Consider the following 10,421-nt stretch of genomic DNA (forward strand, 5'->3'; position numbering starts at 1 on the left):
GTGCTCAGAGTGACCCATTTCATTAACAGCTATAAGCATCACTATTAATAAATTGTAACTTGTCCTGGAGAAAATCATGCCTCAGTTTGCCTTAGTGTCATTTTACTCCTCACACAACTAACCTGAGTGTTTCATCCCACAGGTGCTGATGAGGTATGGGTTCTGGGAGCCCCATTGAGCTCTCCTTGAGTCCTTGAGGTACAGGCTCTGGGTACTTCCCTTGGACTCTTGATTAAATCATCCCATTTGATGAGGCATTTGCATGAGTCAATAAGCCTTACATTTCGGCTGATCCCAAGCTCTGTTACTAGACTTCCCACCTATCAACCTTCTGTACATAAGACCCTGCCTTGTCTTCATGTTTGTGAGAGCACCATAGAATAGTGAGAGTGCCATAGAATGCCATAGAATAGTGAGAGCACCATAGAATGCCATAGAATAGTGAGAGCGCCATAGAATGACCTAGCACAGACTTACTCTGTGTCTAATGCAAGCAAACTTTTATTTTTTTTAATTATTTCTATTTTGTTTTCAAACACAATTTGGGGCCTAATATTTGGGAAATTAATTTCCAACTAAACAAGTTGAAGGTAAGTCTTTATCTTTAAGGAAACTGTAGACTTAGGAAGGTCTAGAAAGTTGTCCCATCTCGCTTATGCTCATCACTCCTCTGGTTCTCATTCACTCTGTGCTGGGAATAGACAGCATTGCCTCTCAGGTATATACACAGAACCAACCTTTGCAATGTCTTTCTTTTGTGTGTTCCATATTTTTCTCTGGGAAAGTTTTACTTCCCGGCTCTGCTGGGAAGTGGGCTAAATGCAAGTGAAAGGAAATCTTAGAGAAGTCAGTGAAGGGCTAAGTTGAGGTGACAATGCCTGCACTGTGACTAAGGCACAGATGGAACCCAACTGACATTAAGGATAGCTCCAAGTCCCAATGCTTCCAAGAGAAGCCATAGGAATTTGCAAGTGTTTCTTTCACTCTCCCTTCTCCTCAACTTCCATCCCAGTCTGAGGCAGAACACAAGAGAGGAAAGGGGTCTGAACCCCAGCTCAGGAGCCTGGAGCTTTTTACTTCCTTGGCTTCCTGTGGCTGCTTCCTTTTTCCTTGTGCTTCTCATCCCATGAACATCCCAATGGAAGAGTTAAGGCAGACACTTGCAGAGGGAGGGGTATCCCCTTCAGTCACCCTAATCCAGGTTGTGAACAAGGGTGAAAGGATCCCACTCCTTGCTAATACCCCATACTGGCACCTGGTCTAAGCTACTCTTCCCAGCTCAGTTCCTTCTTCAGCCTTTGGATAGTACCAGGTAGAGCCAGGGAGAGATCAAAGTTGGGAGACAAGCATCTCTGGGAAAGGATTCACATTACTTTGACCTCTGGCAGGTGATTCCAGTACAAAGAAAAGCAGGGTGAAGTGGGAATATAAAAGGAAAGCCCAGGAGGAAACCTCCTTTGAGACACAGGAGCAGCATGAGAGTTGAGGCAAAGAATTATGGGGGTGGAGGGAAGGAGACACAGACCTCAATACCATCACAACACACAATTTTACCAACTCTTGAGGGGGAAGGGGCAGGAAGATAGAACAAGTCTTATAGTCTGAGGACAGCATTCACGAGGGGTAGGGCCTGGGTCACCACTAGGAAGTCAGATGGCCCTGAGTAAGTCAGGGCTGGGGTCATGCAGTTCCTGTGACTATGTTGTCTTCCCTAATTTGACTGTCTTCTGGATGCCTCGAGTAGAGTGGTAGATCAGGGAGTCAATGAGTCCAGCAACTGTGAACATGCCTCCGATGATGGCGCAGACACCAGTGAGGAAGTGGGTGAAGGACCTGTGCTTCTCTGTCAGTTTGACCATCCTGGGTGAGAGCTCATAAAGCACAAAGACTCCAGGAAGCCCCTGGTCCCCAATCAGCCCATTGGCAACTTTTTCATGTCTTGTCACAGAGAACTGATTTGTCCTCAGCACCTCCCCATTCACTTTCATGTATACTGTGGGAACCACCTTCACAAAATACTGGAACATCATGGAGGTTTGGGGGGCAGTGATGTTGGTATTGTCCAGTGGGTTCACAATTCCTGGATAATCTTTTCCAAACGACAGATGTCGTATATAGTGAGTCATGTTGATATTGTCTAGTCCAAAGCTCTGCAGGTCATGAACATGCACATGTGACTGCTGGAAACTCTTCCCAGGTGCAAAGTGAAAGTTTCTGGCCACCTTGTTGACTTCTAGGAAGCCGTACACCTGGCAGCCTTCATTCTTCTGTTCTTGCATCTTTTGGCTGAAGCCTTCACGTTGACACTGCTCAATGGTGTCTGGGTTCTTAAAGGTACAACCCCTCCTTCAGCATGCTTCCCGAACATCTTCACATGTGTTACAGCACTTGCTATCCTCAGATTCGGCACCATAGCAGCTTTCACAGTGTTCAGGATCCAAGGAGCTGGGGTCAAACACCTTTTCCTCCTCTTTCCCCAGCTGGTGACGCTCCGCTTCTGTGGTCACAGGGTGGCCATCCTTGTCCAAATGCTGTTTGTATACCTTGTGTTCCACATCTAGTTGCTGTTCCCCAGCCACATCCATGGCATCAATACTTAGATAAGCACAAAGCATATATGGGAAGAAAATATCAATGTTGATCTTCAGTTTGTCGCCCCGGGACTTGTCAACATAGAGTTCAGGATGAACCTCGGCCATAAGGTAATACTGCAGTTCAGACAGGAAGAGCAGGAGCATTAGGAGACCGCTGATGATTGCAAGCGAACTTTTAATAAATTTTACTTTTCTTCGGCTGAGAAGACTCAAGTCGAATTCATTTGGCAGAACCCGGCGTGTTGGTATTTTGGGGTCTCCAGAGCAACCCTAACCCTTAGTGGGTAACTTCTTCAGTGCCTCTACACAAGGATTTAATAAATAATGCTTGATTCTGTTCAGGTTTATAGTTTGCAGCAAGTTACTTAACCTCTTTGAGCCACAGTTCTGCCTTCTGTAAAATGTTGGGTTGATGCCAGTAACCCATAAAGTTTCTTCCAGCTCTAAATCTATGATACTATGCTCTACACCAGGGATGGGGAACCTGCAGCCTCAAAGCCACATGTGGCCCTCTAGGTCCTCAAGCAGGGCCCTTTGGCCAAATCCAAACTTCACCAAAAAAATCCCCTTAATAAAAGGATTTGTTCTGTAAAACTTGGACTCAGTCAAAAGGCTACACCCAAGGACCTAGAAGGTCACGCATAGCCTGCAGTTCCCCACCCCTGATCACCACCTAAGCAAATCAGACAAAAAAGGTAAGGTGGCAAGGGGAAATGAAGCTATGGCGATGCTTTGTTTTGCTTTACTAATTGACTTTTAAAGCCCTTCCTACTACAACCTCATTTTATCTTTCCAGAATTCAAACACCTTCCTTCCCTCTTTGTGCTTCACAATCCAGTGACACTGACCCCATTGCTGTTTCTTGCACAAGGCACTCTGCCTCCCAAATCCATGAATTTTCACTGGCTGTCCCCCATGCCTTCAATGTTCTTCCTCTTCATCTTTACCCTCTGGGTTTCCTCAAATCTCAGCTAAAATCCAACCTTCTATAAGAAGCCTTTTCCAATCCTCCCTAATGTTAGTACCTTTCCTCTGAGATGATCTCCAGTTTTATCTTGTTTATACATTGCTTGCACATAATTGTTTGTATGTTGTCTTCTCCACTAGATTGTGAGATCCTTGATAATAGAAACTGTTTTTGCCTGCTTAATATCTCCAGCACTGAGCACATCATTTGGCAAAGAATAGGCACTTAATAAATGCTTTTTGATTTGACTTAATTGGACCTTCCAGTGAACTTAACACCACTTTTTTCTTCTCCTTGTTCACTCCAGTCTTATCTGTGGTGCTTCTGACACTTTCCATTATCCTAGCCTCAAGTTGTTATCTGAGCAGAAACAGCTTTAATATTTTTACATAGCAAAAGATACTGTTTCTGTGGCTTCAGTGGCACCTTGATGTTCATTTATATCCACACATTAAAGAGCAGATTATCATTAATGATGTGCTAAAAAACATTCATGGCAAGAGACTCCAAATGACAAAACATTTGCTTTTGTCACCGTTCTATTCAGTGAACCCCGCTTGAACCATGGAGTGGTGTGACACTTTGATCTGTTTTTAATTTGCAAAACAAGGTCCAGGATCATGACAGTGATTTTATTTTGCACATTATTTTCTCGATCATCATGATGATGTTAATGAATTTTTTTGAACCGAACTGTTTTTTTATTGGGTCCACAACCTATTTATTGCATATTAAGAAGAAATTTCTTGTTAACATTATTTAATCTACTGTCTATTCAATAAGATAATAAAAAATCCCTATTTAAGAACATCACTGTTTAAATCAGAGTTCAAATAGTCTTATTTTAATACCATTTCCAACTAATTTGAGTAGGAATGAAAACAAATAAATATACTATATTGTAAGACTATATGCATTTCAATTATGTACACACACACACACACACACACACACACACACACACACCTCTTTACCAAGAGTGAAGGTGCCCAGTGGCATTCCACTGTAGGAATAACAAGAAACTTACCACCTACCCCTTAATTATGTTGAATGGAGAAACACCTTCTAAGAATCATTTTTCAGAGGTAAAACCAAAGAGAATATGCATTGTTATTGCCAATAGTGCTATAATTTATCTACTGATAATTGACTAGAGATATTAAGAGGCACTTTACCACTATTTGGTGTATCTCTCATGGCTTACAAAAATAAATTATATTCTTTGGATTCATCCTTCCAGAAAATACTCTAAAAAACTGATCCTAGAAAGGAAGCATGTACAAAAATTATTGACTTGATTTCCTCAGTTTTACTTTTTAGATGATAGATAATCTGAAGCTTATAGAAAGAAGACTTCTGAGGTTTGCTTTCAGGTACAGTTGTCTACTCTCCTTTCCCCTATTGGCTGCATGATGCATTTCCATCAAGGCGTGAGGTTTAAAGACCATTCTAAAGATGCAATATAATTCCTTTTAGTACTTGACTCTTACTCTAATTCCCACTCCTTTGTGTTATCTAACCTTTGGGTGGCCACAACTGTGACAATGAAATCTTTGGACATAGAAAGCAATAAAAAACAAGCATACACCACTTTCTAGTCTCATCAGTAATTTCATGTAAACACATTATCAGTGATAATAGAACAGAAATTAGTCACTTCATTTTACAGTTCAAAATCCATATAAAATAAGAAAATAAAACTTTGAAGTATAAACATCACTTCAACATTACATAGATAAGAATATTTGTTTTTCTCTACCTCACTTTAGTTTATTTGTTAATCAAATAGTTACATGCCACATTTACCTTGATTTATTGCTAAATAGAATCAACCCATTCTCATAAGTCCATCTGGTCTGACATAAAAAAAAAAATCACAAAGATAAACCAGCATTTGCTTGTTTGGGTCTCTTGGAGTTTCTTCTCTGGCTCTCAGTTTATTGTATTTTTCCTCTCTTGATTTCCTCTGCCTCTTTTATTGTCTGCTTATGATTTTTGTCAGTCCCTGCTTTTTTTTTTAACAAATAAAAGATTCAATTTTCTGTGTGAATGACCAATATGAGGTAGACAGTGTGTTATGGAAAGATCACTGGAATGGAGTCAGAGGACCTGGATTCAAATCGACACTCTTCCATTTACTACCCATGAACCCATGAACAAATATTCAATCTCTCTGGATCTTACTTGCTTCACCTGTAAAATCAGAGGTTTGGATTAAATAACCTCAAAGGACTCTTCCATACCTAAATATGCAACTCAAACAGGTTGACTTTTTAACCAAGGGCATGGTATTCTAATTCACAATCAAGTTAAATAAAGATTAGGCAAAGAACAGACATATTTATTTATAGGTCTTTTAACAGAGTAGACAAAGGATGAAGATATTTCACCTTTTCAAATCCCAGGAATTCAAGGTTGCTCCGTGAAGAACCAGAATGGGAGGAAATGAGTTAAACAGAAAAGCCTGGCTTTTCAAAATCCAGGGAAGTGGACACAACAAATAATAGGGAAACAGAGGAACTAGGATTAGTTTTACTTAGATCCCTCTGCATATGGCCTCTTTCAAAGCAGCAGACACCAGAGTTTTCAGTATGAAAATGATGAAAATACTACCTCAGGTGGGCATTGGTAGCTTCCAAAGGATCCCAGCCCACTATTTAAACTGATTTATTTCTGATAGGATTCTATAAGTAGCTTGAGAGAAGCTGCCAAACATTCCATTAGAGTAACAAGTTCAACATGTTAACATGGAAGGAATCACTGATAAAGAAGATACATCTGTAAGATGAGTTCTATTATAGTAATAAATGAGTTAGGATAGCAGACAAGTGTCAAATCTATCAATAGGTTAAAAAATTACTCTATTATTAAGATGAACAAGTATAATGTGCTTATAGATAACCAAATATAATGATAGAAATTGGATTGCCATGCCAAACCTAGGTCTGGCCATTTGGAAAACTCAGTTTTGTTTATTTCCCACTTTCCTTTAATGGATAGTGAGCTAAACCTGCAATCAGAAGACTTAGTTTTAAATTTTAGTAGCTAAGTGACCCTGAGCAAGTCATTTAACCTCTCTGACACTCAGTTTCCTTATCTAGAAAAAGGCGATAATAATAGCACCCACTCCACAGGGTTGTTGTGGAGATCAAATGAAATAACATGTATTAAGTACTTTGGAAACCTTAAAGCCACTATATAAATGCCAGTTGTTATCATTCACTCTCGGGATATAAATTAGAATCATGCAAGATGGGCAGACATGAATGAATTGCACTCTGTGTTTTTGAAGAAAGTACCTACATTGATAAGGTCACCAGTCTAAGAGAACAATCAAGCATCTACTCTCTTTTCATTACATTTATTATTCTTTTGCTCCTCTGTTAGCATCACCCCTAGGGGTAGTGCCTTTTGGGCACCATGATTATTTCATGGATAGCTAGATGGAATATGTGAGAAAGTGATAGACATGGAGTCGGGAAGATGTGAATTAAAATTTGACTTTAATTTATGACCCTAAGAAAGTCACATAACTTCTGCCTCAGTTTCCCCATCTGTAAAATGGGGATAATGATAGCACCTACCTCTCATGGTTATTATGACAATCAAATGAGATAATATTTGTAAATCAGTTTGCAAAGCTAAGTTAGCAATGATAATGATGGTGATGCTTCAGGCCCTTTCCTACCTTTCTCCTTCCTGCCTCCTCTAATGTCTACTTAGGTAATGATATAACCCAGACTATACTCCTAACTGCAGGTCCAATGTGATTTCCATTTCACTGTAAGGCTGATCCAGTAGAAATATCTTGAATAAATGACCTTTTGCAGAAAGGTGTGCCATTTTTTAATCAAACGAACCTAATTGTGCATATCAATATGCACATAGGTTATGAATTCATGTATTTGTTCATGTGGTAGATGACTAAAAGACAACTATCATATATTTGATATAGGAATGGGGACTGAGCTTGTGATTTCTTTGGTATCGGGAATTTTTGCTCCCTCTGTCAACACAAGTCAAATCTTGATCTGCAACTCATAAAGAACTGTCTAGAACAGACCTGCACACCTGAGCAGTTGGTAGGGGTCAAAATTAAAATAGGCTAAACTTCTTTGGGCCACAGATAGGTTTTTAGTGGCTCACTTTCCAAGTAGAGGTAAAATTAATGATTAAACTATTTTGCAACTAAACTATATTTTTTAAAAAGGGAAATTTCAATTAATATCAAATAGTTACACTTATTAAGATTTTTATTTATCATGAAATTGCTTCTCTCAGAGTAGAGAAACCAATGATGGTTGGTTGCCATGGGTCATGTGACAAAGAGGAGAGAGTGAGCAGTGACAATCCACTTGCCAAGTTACATGATGGACACAATAGTGACTAGCAGAAGGTGAAGTAAGTGGGGAACAGACAAAGTACTCCTTACATCTTTACTTTCTTTATATGCTCTACATTTTTCGCCAACCACTCAAAATCCTTTGTTGGACCACAAGCAGCCCCACAAGCCATATGTTGTACAGGCCTGGTATAGATCACAGAAAATTAAACAGAGGTGTCAACACATTGTCTCTGATAACATTCCTGAGGGGTGGTGGTGGTAGTTTAAGAGTGGAGGACAAAAATTAGATTAAATTGTAATTGGGAAATATTTAACAACAATTTAAAAAATACAATAGAACATAGATAATGTTAATTTGTGATTTTCTAAGTTAATACACAGTTTGAAAGGATCCTTCTATATGGTTTAGTGGCCCCATTTCTATTTGAGTTTGATGCCGCTGGCTTAGAAGCCTCAGAGGTTTGATGATTTGGTAAGGGTCATATGACCAGTATGTGTGAAAGTCAGGACTTGAATCTAGATCTTCCAAACTGTAAGGCTAGCTCTTAATCCATAGTAGTATGCTGCCTCTCTCCATCACATATTGTATATATTAGAATGTGAAAATTAGGAACATCTAGTGTATTAGGGCAAACCAAAAATTTCCCTAGATAGCACCAAATAAACTATATCTAATAACAATTTACCCATGGTCAATGATAGCTCTTGTATGCTAGGCACACACATCTGACAGTGAGACTTTTCACGAATCTTCAAAAGCCAGGAGATTTATAAAGAAAACAGACAAGGGAGACTGGAATGCTCCTAATATTACTTGCATGATATTTAATGTCATTGAAACCATCTTAATCAACATTCCTTAGCTAAAGAGTTATTTTTGTTTTGTTTTTTTTCTTAAAAGGTGATGAAATTTCTACCGCCCATCATAGACAGATACAATGAATTACCACCAGATTTTTTCTGACTAACTCAGGCATTCCTGGATATGCCTGAGTAAATGAATCTAATTTGTTTTCTTCATAAAGATGCACATAGTTTAAGCCCTACCTGCAATAGCATCCCTTCTATAGCATTCTTGACATGAAGCTTTAACATGAAGATCTTTGAAAAGAGAAAATTTAATTTAATTTGATAAACCTTTGTTAATCCCTTCCTCCAAAGACAGCTGATGATGCAATAATTGCTGGTAACAGAGTCAGAGGAACTGGATTCAAATCCTAGCTTTGTGACTTACCCATGTTACATTGGGAAAGTCACGTAAACGGCTCTGGGTATCTGTTTGCTTGCCTGTAAAGCAAGAGAGTTGTTGTTCTAACAACAACTAGACCTAGTTCTAAATTTATGCTCCTATAATTCTATGTGCCAGGCTCTAGAGATAGAAGTTAGTCCCTACTGTTAAGCAACTTGTATTCCAGTAAGGGAAAAACTTGTGCATAGATAGGATCTGTCAATATTAAATGTATACAAAATATATAATCAGTCATTTGTTAAATATCTAATATGTACAAAATACTGTACTAAAATACCAGACATCATTTATTAAATGCCTACTATGTGCAAGGCACTGTACTAAGCACCAGATATACTAACTCAATAAAATACATATTCAATCACCATCTATTAAATACCTACTATGCACCACCACTATACTAAGCACCAGCTAAACTAAGTCAAAACAAAGCAATTTTGGGTGTGGAGCATTATGACCTGGTGAATACCATTCCAGTTTGGAAAGTTCCAATTTTAAGAAGTTTTTCCTGACTTCTAGCCTATATTTCCCTCTTTGTAACTCACACCCATTCATATGACAGTCCTTCAAATATTTGGTAGCTGCTATGTGCCCCACACTCTTTTCTCTAGGATAATCATGACTACTTTCTTCTCCTCCTTGTAGGACTGAAATTCATATGGCATGAATTTGAGACTCTTGACGTCTCTTATTGGTGTCCTTCCTAAAGAACTACACCCATGACTGAACACAGTATTTCTAAAATAATCTGATGGGGCCAGGATATAGTGAGAATATCTCTTTCTTATTCCTAGAAGCTGTGCCTCCCAATGCCAATTAATATCATGTTAACTTTTGGGGCCACTTTATCCTGCTGGTTACTTATGTTGAGCTTGCTGTCCACTAAAATCCTCAGTCCTTTTTAAGACAATCTGTTCACATACCCTTCCCCCTTCTCCCAAATCTAGGGAATGGATATTTTGAACTCAAGTTTAAGATTTTATATTTATCTCTATTAAGTTTTATTCTATTAGATTCTATGCATTAATCTCAGACATGTATGTAGCAAATTCATGCTAAAGTATACTAGGAGGACTGAGAAAGTTTGTTAGCGGAAACTCATCAAAATAAACCATGAGCCCCAAAGACACAACTATCATTTCTATATACATAGATGAACATGAATTTATCTTACAGTCAGAAATAAAGGAATGCTAGCTATGCTCTATAGAAGGAATCAAATAATAACTAGGGCATTAAAGAATTATGTTTTTGTTTTATAATTGG

At 38.7% G+C, this 10,421-nt stretch overlaps 1 pseudogene; it reads right to left on the bottom strand.

The window, feature by feature from the left end:
* Positions 1-525: 525 nt before the first annotated feature.
* On the bottom strand, positions 526-2,759 carry LOC138153048 (endoplasmic reticulum-Golgi intermediate compartment protein 3 pseudogene; annotated as a pseudogene).
* Between the last annotated feature and the right edge of the window lie 7,662 nt (positions 2,760-10,421).

Source organism: Petaurus breviceps, unplaced genomic scaffold (assembly GCF_028583685.1).
Source record: "Petaurus breviceps papuanus isolate PSGF00001 unplaced genomic scaffold, PetGlider_PUasm1.0 90977, whole genome shotgun sequence".
Classification (NCBI taxonomy): Eukaryota; Metazoa; Chordata; class Mammalia; order Diprotodontia; family Petauridae; genus Petaurus; species Petaurus breviceps.